This window comes from Dermacentor silvarum, chromosome 1, assembly GCF_013339745.2.
Source record: "Dermacentor silvarum isolate Dsil-2018 chromosome 1, BIME_Dsil_1.4, whole genome shotgun sequence".
NCBI lineage: Eukaryota > Metazoa > Arthropoda > Arachnida > Ixodida > Ixodidae > Dermacentor > Dermacentor silvarum.
The window spans coordinates 388,247,972-388,269,534 of record NC_051154.1 but is presented as its reverse complement, the minus strand read 5'-3'; the positions used below and the strand labels follow the sequence as shown (position 1 = coordinate 388,269,534).

Here is a 21,563-nt window from a genome sequence, read left to right as displayed (position 1 = left end):
GCAGTACTGCCATCCAGTGTGGGCTTTGTGGGTGGAGGGCCGGTATTTTGTAGCGGTCCGTTATGCGTTATTCTATGCTAGTCTTATCATCCACCACTCACGGCCGGCTGATCCCATTGATAACGTGAGCGGACCGTCGCTCTCACCACTGACCAAGCGCGAAAAGCGCAAAAAGGCATTATCATCAGAAAGGCATCGCTAGAAAATACCGGCCTAGATGTCCTCCTGCCTTAAAGGAAGTGGTCAAGCTGCATTGGTAAAGTACACATCTGGAGTAGCAGAAACATAATTCTTGAGTAGTTGTTGCATTATTGGGTAAAATGCATGTGGACTTATTCAATGTCACTAGAATATGAGCCGTCTTTCATGGCTTCAGAATAAGACTTAAAATGTGATCCAGACAAGCCTGCTCAGTCCTTAACCCTTTAATGCTGGTTGTCGTGAACATGCGATTCAACAAATAAATGCAGTCTATGTCCTGGAAGTATGTTTTCTAGCTCAATTTCCGGTTGCCACGCATTTGTGGCAAAAAACATTTTCCAGTGCTGAGATGCAGTGTCATCTAGAAGAAATAGCGCAAGGCTGGCAACGTTTTCTTGGAGTTGCAGTCACGGCGTGCTCAACACATACTATGTCAACTATTTTCCACAGTTTTTGTAAACAGAAAGTAGGTCAATTCATGCTTCCAAGATTTTTTTTGCATTATTTACATCTCAGAGATTACGAGGGGTATGTAAAGAGCTTGAGAATAGAGGTAATTTTTGCATTACCACTTTCGCAACGTTGTCTCTGCATTTGCAGCACTCAATGGCTGTAGGAACATGTTGTCTAAAGACTAGGACAGCAGGACAGTGCTTTGTTTTTTGGCAGGGAAGGGATGTTAGGAGCTTTTACAGTAGGAAGGGGCTTCGCTCACAGTTTCTGCCGGAGGGTATAAGTAGGGCTCCGTGTTTTTGGTGTTCATTTTTCTGGAAAATCGGTGGGTGTTTATCGGAGTAGATATTTCTGGCAAAAATGCGGTGTTTATCGGAGTTTATTTCCCGTAAATCCCCAATTCTCTGAAATTCGGAGTTTTGCATTATTCTCAAAACCCGAAAATATTAGATCAATTCATATCTGAATACTAAAATATCAAAACACACGAATCAGATTTTATTTTTCCTAGAACGTTTGAATGTACAAAAATGTATACGCGCAAGCGAAATACTTGAACACATAGCACCTTTAATTTTGCGTATAACAACCTTAGCCTAAAGCTTATTGTAAAACACGCAAGCGCTACTTCGCGAGATTGCTGCCAGTGATCGAAGCGCGCTCCTTTCTATTGATGACTCTCAGCTTTGAAAACGCCCTTTCAACGTTAGCGCTAGAAACAGGAAGGGCCAGAAGACGCAGCACGCAGTGAGAAAGCACTGGCCATTCGACATTGTGAAGTGTCCAAAACGACAGGGGTTCAACAATGTTACCTATTTCATAGCACTGATAGTTCGCAAAATCACTCAGGAGCTGGCCCAAGTCGTCAGTTTCAAGAAGCACTAATTGAAAAATAGGCGCATAGGTTTCAAACGCGCAGGGAAGCTCATGCTTCACATTTGGGTTCCCAATTTGAACACAGTACCAAAACGATTCTTTAGTGTACTGGAATTGATCGCACAGGCTCCTCTCAGATGTCTGTCTCCACTTGTCGGCGACAGCAGCATAGTATCCGTTAAGGTCTGCGACAGTCGTTAAGCGTTGATTCTCATCAAGGAGGTCCAACATACTTGTGACATCTGATGCGAAGACCTCGGTTGGATCCCACCATTGACTGATGAGTGCGTGCAAACGAACCGCCAGTATGGGATAAACTTGGTGTACCATGGTACTTTCTGCCTCAAGTTCCTTAATGATTGAGATCATGGCACACACATTGGTCTTCAGAAACCTCATCTTAACGAGCAAGTCGTGCACAGCTTCAGGCGATGAAACAAGACTCCTGAGCTTCTCACACTTCGTTCCCTTGGCTTCGTCACTTCTCAAGAAAGACAAAATGACGTGCCAGTAGTCCAAAATATCTTCTAGAGCTTCATAAAAAGAGAACCACCTCGACAGACATACGCTTTTCAGCGACTTGGTGGTCATGCGCATGGCCAAGCACACAAGACCAAACTTACGGCGAAGCTCCCGCGACGATTTCAACATGGCAGGAAAGTGCACAACAAAATCGTGAACTACGTTGAACGAGCTCGTCCTGATTCCATCTTCCAGAGCGTTGTTCAGTAGGTGGCACGGATCTTTTAAGTCAAGCTTCTTGAATTCGGGGTTGGAGAGTTGCAAGTCCTTGTGAAGCTTCTGCATGTAGAAAGCTGAGTCAGAGCACAATACAGCTACGTTGCCTGAGGTCTTTCCAACCTTCTGAAGGGCGGTTTGTATCAACATACCAATTGATACTGCGTTACACTGCTGCACTATTTGCAAGTCGATCATGAGGGTTCTACGTACAGGAAGCTTGTCATCGTAGAATGTTGCAAGCACCGCCATGGCCGGACGTCCACGAAGTTCCGATGACTCGTTGATGGTGACGGAAATGGGCTCGTCTTTCATCAAAGAGCTTATCGTCGCAAGGTCTTTGTCACTGACCTCATGTAGGTATTTCCAATATAGTTGGTCACTACCTGGCATCGTGCGTGCCGCCGGACACTTGCTTCGAAAGAGGCTGCCAAGAGGTCCATCAGCGTGGTGCAGTGGAATCCCAGCATGACAGACTGCACGGCAAAACTGATGCAGGATGTCATTCGCATCTTCTCTCTTTGAGCGGGCCCGAGTGATGCATTCTTCCAGCAAACTTTGCTGTGGCGAGTTGCCTGTGAGATAGGAATAGCAAGATGATGTGAACAAATCGGACTCTAATCATGCAAGTCTGTTTAGACCCTGGCACCGAAGTAAGCGTGCATGACGAAACCTCGTGAAACTGTACGAAGCATGCTGCATTCACTCTCACGAAGCCGTTAATTCAAAGCACCAACACGTCAGCAAGATCTGACCTGTGTCTGCGTGGCGCTTCTTCATATGGACGTGGCGCTGTGATCGCAAATGCTCCGCAATTCTCACGGCGCCCTTGCCGTTGGCAATGCTGTAACACGACAAAGCTTGCAAACAATGACTCCTTCAGAGGACGTTGACTCTTCGAAATCGCTATACTCTTTTACCTAGTCACCGCAAATCTTTCGTTTTCTTCCCATTTTGCTCGCCCGAAATTTCTCTTGACGTGCCACAGAAATTCGTCATGTGAGCATGCGAAGGTTTCCGTGCGCAGGCTTTCCACGCTTGACCCTCACTGTCGTGGCTGTCTGAAACTGTTCTGTCTCTCGCTCCTGCGATCAGACCAATCACACTCCCAATACTCCGTGTGGCTGCAATCCACTCCAATGAAATCTCTTGAGGGGGGCATCGGGCAGCAAAGCCCGGGGCCCGAATATTCGATGTTGTCTAGGTGCCCTAGCGCCACTGTCGCCTGGCGCGCCTTAGTAGGTGGGTGTTCTCACACGTCGTTTTGTGCCAGTTATTCCTGCTGCAAAGAAATTTCGGAGGGAGGGGTGCACATGTCTGGTGGGCAGTCCCCCCCAAACTTGGCTACACCCCTTGCCTCCAGCCTGCATTTGCACTGACAGCACCAGACACTGGCCAGCCATCAACAGGATGTGCAAACCATGCAAGCAACCAGAGTGCGAGGGCTGGACAGTTTTTTGCATGCGCAAAGTGCAATGTTCACCTCTGTCTGAACAAACGTTGCTACTGTTTTCAGTCTATTGAACTGCCGTGGATTTCCAGGAAATGTCATGTTGCCTATTTGTTAAATATGTGGTCATCTTTACTGAAAAATATAGTTTTGCACAAGTTGTGCAGGGAATTGTGTGGGAAGTTTTTCACCTAAGTTCTGAATCTTGCGAATTTGTAACATACCACAGAGTTGATAACAAATTCAGTCTTCGGACAAAATATTAGTGGCATTTGATTGGGGGGGCTAAACGAAGTTAAAATCTCGTGCAAATATTATTTGCGGCCGTGCCTTTAATAGTTCCGGCATTAAAGGGGGAATGTTTAGAGCAAAGGTCAGCAGTGGGAACCAGCAACTATGATCAAGCAATTGGTTAGTTCGTCTGACTATCCATGATCTTGGTGCCGTGGGGGTGTATTGTGTGTGATATTTCCCTAATAGAGTTTAGCCTCAGTGTGCATTGTGATTGTAATTTCATTGCGCCATTATTAATGAAGAGCCAGAAAGGATCCTTAGAAGTTACTTGTAACTATATTATGCATGATGGTTAGCACAGATCATTTCAGAATGTTTTTATTTTGCTTCATGGTACAGACAGACAGACAAAGAACTTTATTAACTAGGTCCTGAGAAGCCCTACCCTAGGGAAGAGCTGCGGGCCGCTCCCACGTGGGTAGGCCAAGCCTAACCGCCACATCGTCGGCTCTCTGGACAGCCCAAGTTTGTCATGAAAGTTCTGAGCTCTGGATGGCAGAGCTCAGAACTTTCGATTGCGATTGCGATTTCGTCCCTGTAACGTGGGGCATCGCCAGAGCATGTGTTCTAAATTGCTAACAGCCGCACAGTCGGGGCAAGTAAAGCTAAAAGCCTCTGTAGTGATCGAATGAAAAGGGCCAGGTTGGGATAGGACTTAGTCGGAAGCATGCGTAAAGTGGATGACAGAGGTCTAGCCAGTTTGCTATGAGGGGGAGGATAAGTCCTCCTACCCAGGTGATACTGCTTAGTGATTTCGTTGAAAGTAGCGAGAGTGTCCCGAAACTCGAGAATCCCGGCCTCTGAGCTCGTCCTTGCTCCTGCGCGGTGGTTTAGTGTGCGCGCTTGGGAGTGGGCGATGTCGTTGAGATTGGGCAAGGAGTCAAGCTGGGGGCTGAGGGGCGCCGGAAACCACATGATGGTGTGCATAGAGATGATCTTGTCTTGAGAATCTTGTGGGCCTCCTCAGCAATGGACCCTGAAGCGATAGCCCTGACCGCCGATATCGAATCAGTGAAGATTTGTGTTTTGCTACTATCAAGGAGTGCCATAGCAATTGTGACCTGCTCCGCTCTGGATGGAGTTGAGCACTTCAGGGAAGCTGCATTCACTATCTGTCCGTTGTGATCAAAGATGGCAGTGGCGAAGTTAGACAACTGTCCATATTGGGCTGCATTGACAAAACATGCCGATTGGGGATCGTCTTTGACAGTAGCGCACCCAGGATCTCTGCCAGGGGGGGTTGACAGTTTGCCAATACCATCTATACAGCACTAATTTCGATTTCTTTGCGGGAAATTGTCAAAAAATGCGCTTTTTGCGAGTGTGCAGACGATTGCGCGTCTTACATCTTAGTTGCAGCACTCAAATGCGTAAGGAAAGAAAAGGGGTTAAACAAAAGGGGGGGTTAAGTCGGCCTCAGGGGGGGGTTACAACCCCCGAATCCCCCCCCGTCGGTGCGCCACTGGTCTTTGATACTCTTGAGGAGGGCGAGGGCTCTTGCCCTGCGTCTGCCTACCTTGTGTTAAGGATGAACATTACGGGCAAACGGTGCGACTCGTATATTATTCCTTTGATCTTCTGAGATTTGATATTTCCGTTCTTCCATGAGTATAGGGTTGATCCCAAGAACCGCCAGGATCTTCTTTCCAGCCGAGGTGCAGGATAGACGGGCCAGTTGGGCCGACTCCTGGAACTCAATTATCTCGTCTAATGTGTTATGCACTCCTAGTTCCATAAGGAGGTCCGTGCTCACCCGTAACGGAATGCCTAGTACTCTTTTGATACTCTTTTTGATGAGCGTGTTAAGTTTTTTTTTTCGGAGTTAAACCAATTGTGCATGGCTGCCACATAAACTGACTCATGCTTCATGGTAGCTTTGTGCAATTTGACGGACACATAAATATAAAGAGCAAGTATGGCTCCTATTTCTTGTGTACTGTCAAATGCCTGTATAAAAAGTTGTCGCAGTTTCACCTGAAAGGTGAAGCATCAATTGCGATAGCAAATTTGTAGAGAGCTATACGGAGTAATGATATTAGCTTTATCAGCTGTATAAACTTGGACATGCAGCAGCACCGGCAACGCGCAGAACTGTTGTCGACGCCGTCGGCGTTTTGCCCGCGTTCGCTCAAAATGCGTGCGGCGTTGGTGACTGTTGCCGGAGCCTCTGATATAAATAGGCACTTGGTGCCGCAGCTAAACGTCGCCTCCCTTCCCTCCCCCTTCCTTCCCTCCCCCATGGCCTCTCGCGCATCGGAAGAAGGCGCGTTTGCTCCACATATATGGTGATTGTAAAGGAGGAAAGAGACGCCTACTTCTGCAGCCCTAATTAAGCAAGCACGGCGCGGAATGCGCGTTTGTTCTCCGCCGTGCGTTCACTCCCCGTGAAAGAGCGCGTCCCTCGCGCCCTTTCACTCGCACATACAGCGTTCGGCGGCGCGCGGTCACGATTTCATCTCCATTGACGTCATACGGAACCTCACGGCGACGGCGACGCCGACGGCAGAAATCTGCTTTTGAGTGTCCATATAATTGCTATTGCAATAAAACTAAACAAAGTGCCCAGTAGTTCCAAAAATCTTTCATAGTACAGGTCACTTTGTTGGTAAAATGATGCACCGTACTGCTCAGAGCAACATTTCATGCATTTCCGGCACTTTCAAGAAATATAAAAAATTAGGAAAAGAGGAAAGGCAAAAGGGCTGTTAGGACGCTGACGTCCTACCTGTCCTTGTGTCTTTTTTCTTCTCTTAATCTTTCCCATTTCTTTAAAGCGCTGGAATTGCATGAAATGTCCACATTCCAATTAGCCAAGCTGTCTGCTTTAAGTGGTGCTCACAGTGACGCAGGCTAAGCACACACGCTCAATAATAGGAAACCTTATCTAACATGAACTCAATAGAGACTTAGAGAAATAAGTCGAATTTTTTTGTGCACAATTTGCCTGACAAGGTATGCAGCTGTGGCAAAATTTAATGTGCTGAGGTTCATAGCATGATCAGTGGTGAAACGCAAGATCTGTGCAGAGCGAAGCTGTTAATCATCGAACGATGCTGTTGTCTCCCTTGCCATAAAAATTTGTGGTTCTCTTACAGGATCTTCACCACTGTTGCCTTTATAGACATTCGCATCTTTTTCACCCTAGACGGTTTTCAAGATGTCATCGGTTGTCAGTTAAAATTATGTTGTCATAAATGCGACTTATTCGTGAGTCCTTGCAGTCGCTGTCGCATTACAAGCAGTGTAGAAGTTGAGTGATTCCTGAAACAGTGCAGGAAGACTACTTCTGACATCACTCTACCTCGGTGATATCTGCAGAGACCGGTGGTGGCACCACTACATGGTGTTTTTTGTAAAGCAACAAATCAGCTGTTGGGGACACCAAAGCCCTTCATTGTACAGGCGCATTCATTGTAGTGGTCTTCGTTGTAAAGGCATTCACAATACATATGAAAATTAGGAATTCAGCCGGGGATACAATACTAAATCCTTCGTTACACAGATCATTTAGCTGTAGAGGCATTCGACTGTATCTGCTTGCACTACACCTTGCACTAAGTTTTCTGTTGCCAGAATATAAGACTGGCTAGACCAATCAGTCAGTCCTTTTCCTTTCTTTTGATCAATGTATGCTATTATCAGCCCGGTTTTCTCCAACCTCCAAAGGGAGAACCCTGTAACCTTGCTCTGACGCAAGTGGTGTGAACTTTTTTTTCCTAGGTAGCTAAATGTGGTATAAAAGGTGCGACGACTTCCACACCACCTCAGCATCACATCACAAGCAGTATGAATATACGGAATGTTGGTGTCTGAGAGAACAAGAAGACTTCCTCGTGTTGCTTGGAGACCAGTGCCACTAATGGTGGTTACATGTGTCGACAACTTTGAACCTCCTGGCTCCCGAATACATCACTTGTGTGACATAGAAATGTTGGTGGATGTGCCAATGCTGTGATTTTTGTCATACCATTTTGGGATGCTCTTTCTTTTCAGGCTTCATTGCTTTTGAGAAGTTTTCAGGATGCCCTCGTGTACTGGGCTTTGCCATAGCCCGACATTTGATTTGCTGCCAAATAGAAAATGTCCTTACTAGTCCCGTTGTTTGCTGTCACGTTCAACAGCTCGAAATTGTGTCCAGTTAGTATATAGTGATTTCAGATAGCTTACTGAAACATGTTCCTTAAAAGTGTATTTAGTAACTGGTACTAAAAAACTGAATCAAGTGGTTGAAATTAATCTGAAAGGCTTCACTATGGCACCTTTCATCATTGCTGTGTTGCTTTAGGACATTAAACCCAAATGCATCAGCCTTCATTTAATGAATAGATCAACCAAGAGGCTATCACTCAGTTGATCAATCAACATAGGAAGCCAGTGCTTGTGGTTGCCTGTTTTGGTAATCCAGGAGTATGGTCTACCAGTGGTCATAGAGACAAGCACACATTAAATGTCTACATGAATTGTGACAGGTTGAAGCTAGGTTGCTTCGAGTGCCCTCGACATATATAAAACATGTTTGCAGGGTGCTGGGCCTGGCATGTGAATTTCATTCTCTTATTTGCAGGGAGCTCGGGGAAGAGCTTCGAACCACGTCTGGGGTCAGCTTGCTGGATGTATACCACAGGTAACATTAAACAGCATTTCAAGCTACTGGCTCTAGAGGCCCTGCAGCCAATAATTTTTAGGTTCATCTGTAATACCAGACTAACTGTAGTAACTTAGTAGCCTGCTCCACCTTTCCTGCTATGACACCACTGCCCACTTTGTGCTTTCAACTATGTCGGTGTAAAATTCATTGTAAGTGTTGAAAAGAGTGAATTCAGTGTCAGTGTTGAACACAGGGGAAAAGCTTTGATGATGTGCACATGTGGGATGCCTTTTTAGGTGAATAAATGTAAAAAAAATGTTGCTTAAAGGCATCAGATGAGTTGGCCTGCTAGCAACACAAGTGCCTCATCAGGGGTTAGGAGGGGGCAGTACACAAAGGAAACGACACAAATGCTGCATTCGCAAATTTTTATTTTGAAAGACGTAGCTCTTGTTGGGTACACCAGTGCATCACCGCTTTGTATCACTGTAAAAAAACTAACAGACAAGACGTACTTGTCTTTTCAGTTCAAGCTATGCATAAAAAGTTTACGCAAGCCTTCCAAAAAATCCTTCAAAAAATCAAATTATTGGGTTTTACTTGCAGAAACCACGATCTGATTATGAGGCACCCGGTAGTAGAGGACTCCGGAAATTTGGACCACCTGGGGTTCTTTAACGTGCACCTAAATCTAAGTACATGGGTGTTTTCGCATTTCACCCCCATTGAAATGCGGCCGCCGTGGCCGGGATTCGATCCCGCGACCTCGTGCTCAGCAGCCCAACACCATAGCCAATGAGCAACCACTGCGGGTCAAAAAATCCTTGATCGTTCTGCATGACTGGAGGCTGGCTGATACAGGTGTCGTTACATTTGTTGATGTGAAAGTTCTCAATTATCTCCCTAGTTTGCTGATCCTTGTGGTGTGGAGATGATGTAGTGTCCTGGAATAATGGCAAGTAGCTGCAATAAGCTAGCACATATATTAAGAATGAAGCCAACTGTTACGACTAGAAAGTGTTTTTTTTTCTGCACCAAACAAACTTGCAAGAGTCTGCGCTAAGCTGGGCTGTAAGCTGTCAAAAAAGCCAGATCAACATGATGGGAAATGCAGGATTCAGCACATGGCTCCATTTCCTAAATATATTTATGTGGTTTATTGTTTGCCTCTAACAGTACATAGGCCAGACTTGCTGTTTTGTAAATACACAATTGTCGGAATACGAACGATTAGTTCAGAATATTATGCATTCACACATGTGAGGCCATTGTTAAAGCGGTACCCTTTATGGTTCTTTCAGTCTCGAGCCATATCGTGCATTTAGACACCATGCAGAAAAAGTGCTCAGATAAATTAATGCATGTCAAGTGATTAACTTTAAAATATTTATTCCTGAGGCTCTCAACAGTACTTGAGCACTGTGGTAGCACTCGAACCACTTTCCTGGGTGGAGTTGTGACCTTCTGAAGTGCTTTCATCTGAGCACGTTTGCTGACCATCTGGAGGTGAAATATATTCATCCACTGAACTTACGTGAAATTCGTCTATACGGTGCACGCGCCCAAAACGCCACTGTCCTGTTGGTGATTCAGAGCATAAATTGTGAAAAAATACCTTGAAGCATAAACAAAGGAAAAAGAAAGCGCTGCTCACATCTGGAGACTTTGCGAAGTGCACTTATTACTTGAAAAGTTGTGGATAAAGATATTTTTGCGTGTCGGGTGGTGCCCGACACATGGCCGCAAAGGGTTGAGACTACATTTTTCAAAGTAATCTGTTACTAATGGAGCTTTTGTATCTCCTTTGAGTTCTGTGCGTGTGTGCTGCCCTCTCCTGTTTAGTATGAACAGATACCATTAGCCTAATTATCAACTTTGCTGCCTCATTGCGGATATTGTATTGATTTTTCTTTATACTGGGAGTATAAGACGTTGAGTGGAATGTAGCTTATTCAAGTAGTGTGTGTTTCACCATGCTGCAACGTCTTCTGGAAATCGTGAAATTTTGAGCATTCAGTGAGTCAGTTCTTCTGAGCATCTAATAAAACATCAGCAGTGTTCTGTCTTCCAAGCAAAGCGTGGTGCTCTTTGCACAAACAGGGAACCACGGTGTCTACAGGTGCCGTTAGGTGCAGCCCTTGGTGATATGTCGAACCAGTTGCTGACATCATTGGCAGTGATCAGCTATACTGGTCAGACTGGAAGGTGCCTAAGCAGATAGGCTGAGAGAACAACGCATGCAGGTAGAAGTAACAGTAGGGCTAGGACATCTTGTTGATCATACTTGAAGATGTGGGTGCGACCCACTTTTTGATTGCTTAATGTGTGTTACGTAGGTTTAAGTCAGAACCTAACAGATTGTTCTTTGAGGCTTTGTTGCATCAAAAACAAAGGTGATAACTGCATTAGCACTACTTCTCTAGGTATGGCAGAGAAGGAAATTAAGTTACTGAGTAAGAGGACGAGTGACATGCATGCATGGTAAACATGAGCATGTTCTTGCCATGGTCTTCAGTAAATTTCAGTTTTAATTCCGTGTTTATGGTGTCTTTATTTTGTGTCCCGCTTGCTTATGCTGGTAACATGAAGAATGTGGTGCTGTCACTCGGGTGAAATTGTACCTCGGGTAGTCAGTGATAGCAAAAGTTTGAGGAAACGTTGCTATGGGGAGAATAAAGGGGAAGGTTGAGCTGGATGTGCAAACTGCAATTCTGAAATGCCAGAAAGGTCAGGCATGTGGTGAACAGAGCTTTGGCAAGAAAAACTCATTTGAAGATATATGTCAATCTAAGCAACCCCCGTACATCAGACAGCGAAGCTGTATTTATCTACTCTGTACTGCTATGACGCGAGTTCTCATTACCTTCAAAAGGGGGTCTGTTTGGCCACGGTTCGAAATCTACCGAGAATGTGCAAACACGTCAGTGCAATTCTCTTGCTATACTGTAGCTTTTTCAAATGCTTCACTATGTCCTAGTCAAGTAAGTTGAGCTCAATGTTTTTCATCTTGCCGTAGCACCAACTGACACGATGGTCACGGAGCACACCTGCAAAAGTGGTGAGAGGGTTGGCATTTGCACGGAGTGTCCTCCTGTCTGAACATCGTCTGCTAGGCTATTCCATTCAGCGTGGCATAGCCCCTGTTGCCCATGAGCTTTCTGTCTCTTAGAACCACTTATTGTAACCATGGCGTGCACGCAAGAACCACGGAAGATGACAGTCAAGTTATGCGGCGCTTGTACAAAAGTTTGTACGTGTGCTAGGGTTGGAAGTGGATAAGTAGCCGGGGCTATGTCGAGCACAATGGAATAGCCTAGCAGAGGATGCTCGCACAGGAGGATGCTCTGCATGCATGTGCCTACCCTTTTGGCAGATGTGCTCCGTGACAACGCGCTGATCATAGTGCCGGTCAAAGCTCTTGCACAATTACTATTAAAAACTTGGGGAGCTGTTACTTCTGTACTTTCCATTATACCAGACATATATTCCTGCATGCTGCGCTTGCTATATATACTGCATTGTTGGCATGATAGCTCATTGATGCGGGTGTCTGGCTGTGGGTTCTGTGGCTGTCATGTAGCTGCTTTCGGGCTGCAGCTGCATTTCTGAGTGTTCTCTTATTGATGCTTAATACTGACCAACCAGTTCCATGCCGCATGGGAACCATTGTGGAACTCCCCTTTAGATTCATCCTAAAAGATTTTTAAATCATGAGACGAGCTTTGACGGGCACTAGTTATTGAGATATACTGAGATTTGTACAGCGTTTCCTTGGTACTATTTCACAGCTTATCGATGATGAAGGATTACATTGAATTCTGGAGTTACCGAAGATTCAACCTAGCTAGTGTGGAGAACTTCAACTGAATGTTGCACTAATATATATACCTGTATGAGATAACATATTGTCACGAGCTTTCACAACAGAGTGCAGAAAATGCGAATGACTATAGAGACAGAATGAATAGAAAGATGTTCGGCTGGCTACCTTTGTATTGTTCTCAGAGATTGCCAACCATCTCGAGTCATCTGCCTTGTATCTTTGAAGTAGATGCCTCACACAAAACAATATATAACATAACAGCTAAATCGCAAGTAAGAAAGAGAAACTGCTCTTTTTCTTTGCTAATAACCAACCTTTTCCACCAAGTTCAAATCAAGTCATCAAAAGTTCTTCCCCAGAACAAACTTACTCTTGCTGTTTGAAAAAAAAAATTGCACATTATAATGTCCCCAAAATGGCACAGTCGGCTATGGGGATGCTGAAGTTGAGGGCTCCAAATCTCTTTTGACCAGCTGGGTTTCTGTGACATGCACCTAAGTCGATTTACGCAAGTGTTTTTGCATTTTGTCGCCTTCAAAATGTGACTGCGTACTCTAGTGGTCCTTTTACAAAGTGCCCTGTAAGCTCCATTGTAAAGATAAGTTTCAAGCTAGAAGTAGCTTAGGGCTTTCTTTGAATGCTGCCCATACTAGTGCTTTGAAATATATCAGGTGCATTGAAATGCCCTGATACATTTGCCCTGAAATGCCCCAAAGCACCAATGTATCAGGTTCTTTTAAATGCCCCTCGAAGTGTTCGAGGCAATGTTTGAGATGGACATCGGGGTGCGGCAGGCCCAGTTCTACGCCATTTGGGCACAGCACCTGGAAGCATTTGGAGATACTGATGGGGCTTCGCGTGTCCTCCAGGGAGGCATCAATCGACGTGCTGAGCCCACCAGCTTGCTTGAAGAGGCACTGAGGTTTGCACTTTTGAAACTCTCGGTACCTCACTGGTGTCACAAAGGGTGCTTGCAGAGTTCATCAGGATATCACTGGCTGCAGTTTCACGCAAAGAGTACTGTAGTGAATCCTAGGTTATGTGTGCACTGTCATCCACTGTAGGAGTGATAAGCAGTACAGTAAAACCACATAAACGTACTAGCAGCTGAACTTACTTGCGACAAATCCCCATAGAACCTTGGCTAACTGCTTAAAGGGCCAGAAACCACCTGTGAGATTTCTTTGCATATTTAAAGAAATACATGCATCACCTGCAGTGCAGTCGCCTTCTGTTTGTTTGGCCCTGACAGGACCGATGAAATTGGTTGAATTGAACTTAAGATGCAGACAAAATGGCAGAACGCCTTGCTGTTTCATTTTGCAGTATTTGCTTGATCCTAACACACCCCCAAATTGAATGCGCACCTGTTTTCTGTATGTACAAAGTTAAAAACAAATGTAGAAATGACAATAAAGATCCTAAAAAACGTAGAAATTTAACGTGCACCCGACTTTTTAGCAAGAGCAATGGGCAATGGTCTAATATAGGTTGCACAATGGCGCCGGGTATCTGAAGTGAGCTTCGTCGCACGGCATTTAAAATCAGCTTTGCGGCAATGCAAATATTTTATGCGGCAAAGCATACGAACTCTGCAAAAGCGGCTTTGGTTTCGTATCCGGTTGCACCATGTAGGCAATATCCGACCCAATTTTATTGGAAAAAAAAGCTGCACATTACAATTGGGTAAATACTGTAATCAGACACTGTGAGCTACGACTATTTCTTGAAAATCTTCCTAGGACAGGCCAAAAATAGACGTTTTTGATGGGGGGGAGATGACGTGTGTTCACTGTCCCGTAAGCTTTGCTGAGACATTATAATGGAGGGGCCACTATTTGGGTCATCATTAGGGGTCAATCTCTGTATCTCTCTCGTTGCTCATGATGCTTGCAGTGTTGTTTTGTGGAAACTGTACGACACACAATACATTTTTTTTTACGGTGGGTCCCAAACACCAAGAAAGTAGTCTGCTGTGCTTCTTTTTTATGGCATTGAATTAATTTTCGGTCGAACCTACTTCTAACAATACCAGATCTAACGATTTATCGGTTATAACAACCACATGTCAGTGCATTTACAATTTTCTGACCGTGCTATAAAACAGCTTCCACATATAAAGATTATTTTTTAAAATCACCCTGCTGTTGTAACCAACGCTTATACCCTGGTTAAGGTAAAAAGAGCACTGAAGCATGGAAGCGCGACCATACTGGATGCCTGGCAGTGCACACCCTGCTCCAGTTCAACCGCGGTATTGATATGGCCTTGGAGATGAGTGACCCCAGCACGCAGATTTCGGAAGCTGCAAAGAAGGTCGCTTGCTTTCAAGGCATGCCTTCAGGGAAGAGTTATACCACATGGTGCGGGGCGTGCACTGGCGCATGCACTGGTGTGAAATCAAATGCCACAATGGCAGTACTCTCTGTCTGTGTGGCACCACATGCATCATGCCTATTTCAACGATGTAGAACAACCACCTACGTCCTTCCACCATGGGAACAATGGGTGCTCAAGCGTTTCTGTCGTTACTGTTGATATTCAAGCGGCCCGAGTCGGCAAGAACGCTACACCACACGTTGCCGCCACGTGATGTTGCAAAATATTGGCGGTTACTGCGCCACTATCAGATCACGGTTCATTTAGGCGTTGGCAGTTACTGATAACAGTTCGAGGTGACATTCTTCCTTTGGAACCCCCTTTTTTTCTAGAACTATCAAGTTCGTTATAATTGGGTTTGACTGGACACATAAGACGTGATTACAAATGCCAACTGTGTTTCACACATCAGCAACACCTTTTGCACCGTTGAGTTGTGGTATATGTCATGCAATGCAACAGAAGCTATTGTTCTGAGGAATTTGTGAAAGATGAGGAGTATGGTTATTTTGTTCTAATGTGAAGCACACCAATACTATTTCTGTTGTGCTTAGTGCCCTTCATTTGGCAGGTGTACGTGCATGCAAACAACAATTTTTTTAACTCTCCCTTGGAAACATAGGTGCAATGCGGAACTTTATTTTCCTCCTCTTGGAGTTCATTTAAGCAGAGTCTACTGTATCTAGCAATAATGGTGGCACACGTTTTTTTAAGGAAACACCAGATGAGGTTGGGTCCTGTGGTTGAGTTTAGTTTTAGCTTACATGAAAGTCTGTACACTCCTTCATAGGACGCATAGGTGCTGGGCATTAGCTCGATGTTATTGTGAGCTGGCAAAACACGTACAGTGCTCACAGTTCGAAAGAAAATACTCAGAGTGCGCGGCTTCCGGGTATTTTTGCGTCACCGATGGGTGTTGGGTACCCCTGAACTGATGCATTTTCATATTGCATGAAAGGGATAGCCTTTGTGATGCATTGCAAGTCTATTCGGTCCCTCAGTGATCACCCAGCGCTTGCCGGTGGTGCAAGAACTGGCTGCTATGCGGTCCAAGTATTGCATTTCAATTGCTGAGCGCTGTACTTCAGTCACAGGGGCGAAAAATACTGACTTAAAAATAATAAGTCGATACAACAGGAACCAGCAGGTGATGGAACCAGTCGCTGAAAAAGTGGTAGCTGCTGGTTCCAGCACAGGGTTGCAGGCAGTTGGCCGACTTGTTACTCACCGATGTGGAGAACATTTCCAAGCAACAAGCTGATGCCTGCATAAACTTAAATGCACGTTTCGTACACTTTTAAACAAATTTAGGGCTGAGAAATATGAAATCTTGACTGTTTCAGCTTGGCCTCTGGAGGTAAAATTTTTGTGTAATGAAGGAAAAAGAGTGCACTGATGCACAGCATAAGATCTAATATGTACATTTGACCATCATTCTTGGGTTGTATTTCACTATTCCACGTCCTTCCTTAAGTGAATCAGTGCACTGAGTTGAAAAACAGTAAGTTCTTAGCTAGAAACAGCAGATCTTAACTCTGAGAGTGAATGCTTGGACTAGTTAGTTCGAGTCCAAATAAAACCACTGACAGCGTTGTTGGAATCAGTTCAAGCCAACTGAAAACCAGCAGGTTACTTGCTGGTTCCAGCAGCATCCGAGGAGGGAACCAGTATCCTGCTGGAACCAGCAGCAAGCCTGCACACAGCCTGCCGAAGACCAACAGAAAACCAGTAAGCACCCTGCTGGAACCAGCACAGCCATCAGATTGCCTGTTGGGACCTGTAGGAAACCAGTAAGCACCCTGCTGGAACCATCAGCAATCCAGCAGGCAGCCTGCTGTGACCAATAGAAAACCAGTAAGCACCCTGCTGGAACCAGCACAACCAGCAGGTTACTTGCTGGTTCCATCAGAAACCAGTACAAACCAGCTGCTCCCAGCCGGAAACCAACAGGAAATTTTCACCTGGGAAGCTTATACAGAGTGTTGAAAAAACACGTCTTTAACTTCTTTGATCTTAAGTCTAATTTGTTTCCCTAGAGCATCAAGAGTACAGAAATTTTTTTCCTTGTCACCAATACGTATATCTTAGGTGTATTTGAAGTATTTTAAATGGAATATAGGAATATATAAGATCAAGTAGCGTGGTGTTAAAACAATCCCACAGCGGAGTAGCATTGTATGATAGACCTCATTTGTCCAGTACTTAAAATAACTTGTTTAAATAAGTTAGGCTTAAATAAAAATAGAAATAAATTCTTATAATCACACCTTATTTTGTGACTTAAAAGTGACTTACTGTTATGCCAAATTGCGTGATGCATCTCCATATCTTTCTTATGGGAAGCACTACTGTGTATGAAACAGTATATAGTTTGGAACAGGAACTTGAGTGTGCAAAAGAATAGGGGGTAAAGGCCAGCTGGGCTCAGTGTTTTCAAGTTGTCGTGATGGTAAGAATTAGACACTGCAGCATGTGCAACTTGAAGTTCTCTTTGTTGGGTGAACTTTTGCCTAGCAGAACAATAGCTGTTAGCACAGTTTCCGATGGTTGCAATCGGATGTACGGGTCAAATGTGTTGGATCTTTCTACATGGGTACATTCTAGCACAATTGCCTGTGCTCGCATACATTCCAGAAAATACACCACTATTCGCTTCACACACGCAATCGTATTAGACCAATTCACTCGCTATAAAATTGGCGACAGCATTTGAGCAATGTTCGATACAGGAAGGCACGTCTTGTGGCAAGCACGTCTTGTGCCAAGTGTTTAGCCGGCGAAGAATGGTCACAGGAAAAAGATTAACAAATATGTGTGTCTGTGTTTGGCGTTATCAGTTTATTGCAATTCACATGTGTCATGACGCTGCTAAACGTTGATGCAGGCACCTGGAGGCATGCGTCAGCCGTCCGGTGTCTCTATATGTGTCGCAGCAGCATAGCCAGGAAGCGGAAGCAGCAGCTGTTCAAAGCACGAACCAAGATTCTCGACCTGTGCTGGCACCGTTGCATTCACAGGGCAGGCAGGGCACCGCACCAGTGATGCATACGGGTCCCTCAGCTAGGCCAGGTAAGGAGGTCGGGCCAGTTAATTGTGATGAACAGCCAGTTAAACTGTACGTCATAATGTTGTTCGCATATATACTAGTAGAGGCTGGAAATGTGAATACAGTTGACTTCCATTAATTCAGCCCTGGCAGGACCAACGAAATGGATAGAATTATCCAGCGGGTCGATTAAAATAAGATACAGATAATAAAAAACGCACCTCTGATTCACTTGGAAGTATTTACCCGATTCTAACATGCCCCTGAATCAATAGTGTCCAAAGTAGAAACTTAACCAGCACCCGATCTTTTAGCAAGAAAAATGGGCAAGGGTTGCACAATGGTGGCTGGTTTCCCAAAGTCAGCCTCGCCACAGGATTTTTAAAGTCAGTTTCGCCGCACTACGGTATTGTGCGGCATAGCATACAAGCACCGCAAACACGTTTTCTGGCTCAGTTTTCTTTTTAAAAAATGCTTTAAAAATAGGTAAATACCCTAAGTAATCAGTTATTACAAGCTACCGTTATTGCTTGAAAATCTTCCTAGGGCAGGCCGAAAATAGGCGTTTTCATCGGGAGATGATGTGTGTTCACTGCCCGCTAAGCTCTGCTGAGACACACTACTATGGTGACCCCAATTCCTATTGGGGTCACCATAGTAGTCAGGTGTGTGCATGCTGACTTGTCAAGTTCGAATTCTCTGGAGAATGCAAATTTTAGGATCGAAATAGAAGTTTGGCCCCATACAAATGCATAGGCACAGGCTGGGACCTTCGGTCGGGATCGAATTAACCAAAAAATTGAATTAACTGGAGCTCAATTACCGGAAGTGTACTGTACTAGGCTGTGTTATGAAATCGCAGAGCTATTCAGCTTGTTCTAAGATTGCGTGGACCATCAAATTTTATGGTTAACTCTCTTATGTTGTTTGGGGGTCGTACGGTTATTGTACGACCCGGGTTACGATGCGACGGCACGGAGCCGCAAGTGAGATACTGCCATGAGTGTCGAACAAGCACTGGCTAGCTTGGCTTGCCTAGCCTTTTTATTACACAAAGACATGGGTAGAGGGCGCTAGCAACTATACATAACACGCCCCTTTTTTGTTTTCAAGAAACTAATGTGAGAGGCACAAACACAATAACAACGTGCATTCCCGGTACCTGGCCGGTGGCTGTATGTCTCCCAGCACGCGTCACATAGGTCGAACTTTGTTGGACTTGAGCAGGTAGGTTGCGAGGTGTAGCATCACCAACACTTGCACTTGGCACAGGTTCGTTGGTTGGTCCATATTCATCCAGGGTGTAGTCTTCTGCTGAGTGGATAGCATCACTCATCCTTTGAACACGTGGCCTTAGGTGTACACGGTTACGTACATATTTTGCTCCATCTGTGGTTCGCACAGTGTAGCGCCTTGGTTGGGGACCAACTTGAGTGACAACTCCCTTTTGCCAGGTATTTCTGTGCCTCACCCAGACAGGCTGGTACTTTTCCAAAGTTGGAAGTGTACGAGTGCGGTTGTCTCCATGCTTGTGCTGCGCACTCTGTGTGCGTTTAAGAAGTTGCTGATGCGCAACAGTGGAGTAGTACGGTTTTAGGCTTATTGGTAATGTTGGTATAAAAGTTCTCAATCTCCTGCCCATTAACAGCTCTGCAGGGGAGCGTGCTCCAATGGTTGGGGTGGCACGGTAATTGAGAAGAACCAAAGACAAGTCCTTGCCATCGCTGCATGACTTGATCAGCATCGTCTTGACCGTCTGTATTGTTCTCTCCACTTGCCCATTGGACCTGGGATAAAAGGGTGATGATGGCTCATGAACAATGTCCCATTGATGCAGAAATGATTTGAATGCTTCAGAGTCAAATGGTGGCCCTTGATCTGAAATAAGGACATTGGGGATTCCAAAGCGTGCAAATATGTCTTTCAGGACCATAATAACCGACGATGCTGTCGTAGTTTCCATACGCTTCACTTCAACGTATTTTGAAAAGTAGTCAACTACAAGGATATACGTGCTGCCTTGACAGTGGAAGAAATCAACAGCCAATTTTTCCCATGGTCTTACTGGAAAGTCTCTGTCAAGTAAAGGTTGTTGGGGGTTTGACTTCTGGTTGGATTGGCATATGTCGCAGCTTGAGACTAGGTTGACGATGTCCTTGTTGAATGAAGGCCAATAAACACTCTGGCTTGCCAATCCCTTACAAGCCACAATGCCGCGATGAGCTTGGTGCAGTTTCGCTAGAACCTCAGCTTGGAGGGCTGCTGGAATTACAAGGCGTTGCCCACAGCATATAAAACCTTCTGTGATGTAGAGTTCACTCCTTATGTGAAAGTATGGTTTTGCTACAGGGTGGACATCACAAAGGCGATCTGGCTATCCATGTTGAATGTACTCACTTTGTTGCTGTAAGGTTGGATCTCGATCTGTTGCTTCTTGAATCTGCTTTAGTTTTGTAGGCGACGCTTGAACCAGAGTCGACACCATTAGTCCTGGGTCGCTGTCTGTAGTTTCTATCTTGAATTCAGGATCTGGGCACCTTGACAGTGCATCAGCCACAGACAGTAGCTTCCCTGGTACGTACACGAGTTTAGTGCTGTAACACTGAAGCCGGAGCATAAGCCTTTGAAGTCTAGGTGACATGTTGGTTAGATCCTTAGTCTGCAGTGCAACTAGAGGTTTGTGGTCTGTTTCCACAGTTATCGATCGGCCAAAAGTGTTGTAGTGGAAGTGCTCACATGCAAACACTACTGCTAAGAGTTCTTTTTCGATTTGAGCATAACGCTGCTGGGGCGCTGTGAGAGCTGCAGAAGCATATGCAATTGGTCTGCCTTCCTGTAACAGAACCGATCCCATGCCATACAAGCTGGCATCTGTTGAAATAGTGATGGGCTTAGACTGGTCGAAATAATGCAATACTGGTGCTGTTGAGAGCTTCTGTTTGATGAGGTTGAAGGTCTCAGTATGGCAACTTGTCCAGTGCCACGCTACATCCGCCTTGAGTAGCTCACGCAATGGGGTGGTCGTTGCTGAAAAGTTGGGGATGAACTTTGTCAGATAGGTCACCATTCCTAAAAACCTTTGTAGCTGTGACTTGTCGGTTGGCACAGCCATGGCTTCAATAGACTTGACTTTTTCGCGGTCTGGAGCTAGCCCCTTGGAGGAAAGCCGATGTCCCAGATATGTGATGGCTGAAAGTCCCAATTTTAATTTTGCTTTGTTGAACTTCAAGTTGTTCTTTCTTGCAATAGTCAGCACCGTTCGAAGATGGGCCATGTGTTCTACGGCAGTCCTTGAGGCGACCAGTATGTCGTCGAAGTATGGCTTGACTATGACTTGGCCTTGAAACACTTCATCAATGGCCTGTTGGAACAGCTCGGGAGCTGTGGCAAGCCCAAAGGGTACTCTGAGAAAGCGGTATCTGCCCCAGGGTGTTGTGAAAGTACACAGCCTTGAACTCGCCTCATCCAGGGTCAGTTGCCAGAATGCGCTCTTGGCATCACGAATAGAGAACACTGTTGAGCCACTTAGGCTCGCAAAGAGCTCCTCAGGACATGGTATGGGGTAGTGGTGCCTCTTGAGGGCTGCATTTAGGTTGCGTGGATCCAGGCACAAACGAACAGTCCCGTCTTTCTTTGTTATCACCACAATTGGATGAACCCACTCACTATGTTCAGCCACTGGCACTATCACGCCATTCTCCTCCATTCGTTTGAG

At 45.2% G+C, this 21,563-nt stretch overlaps 1 protein-coding gene across 1 annotated transcript in view; it reads left to right on the top strand.

Annotated features, from left to right (window-relative positions):
* LOC119437522 (uncharacterized) overlaps positions 1–21,563 on the top strand; it is a 478,366-nt gene that overhangs the window by 16,737 nt on the left and 440,066 nt on the right. The window contains exons 2-3 of the mRNA XM_049660653.1: positions 8,577–8,636; positions 17,687–17,871. The gene's annotated coding sequence lies outside the window, so the exon portion shown is untranslated. The remainder of the gene's footprint in view (positions 1–8,576; positions 8,637–17,686; positions 17,872–21,563) is intronic.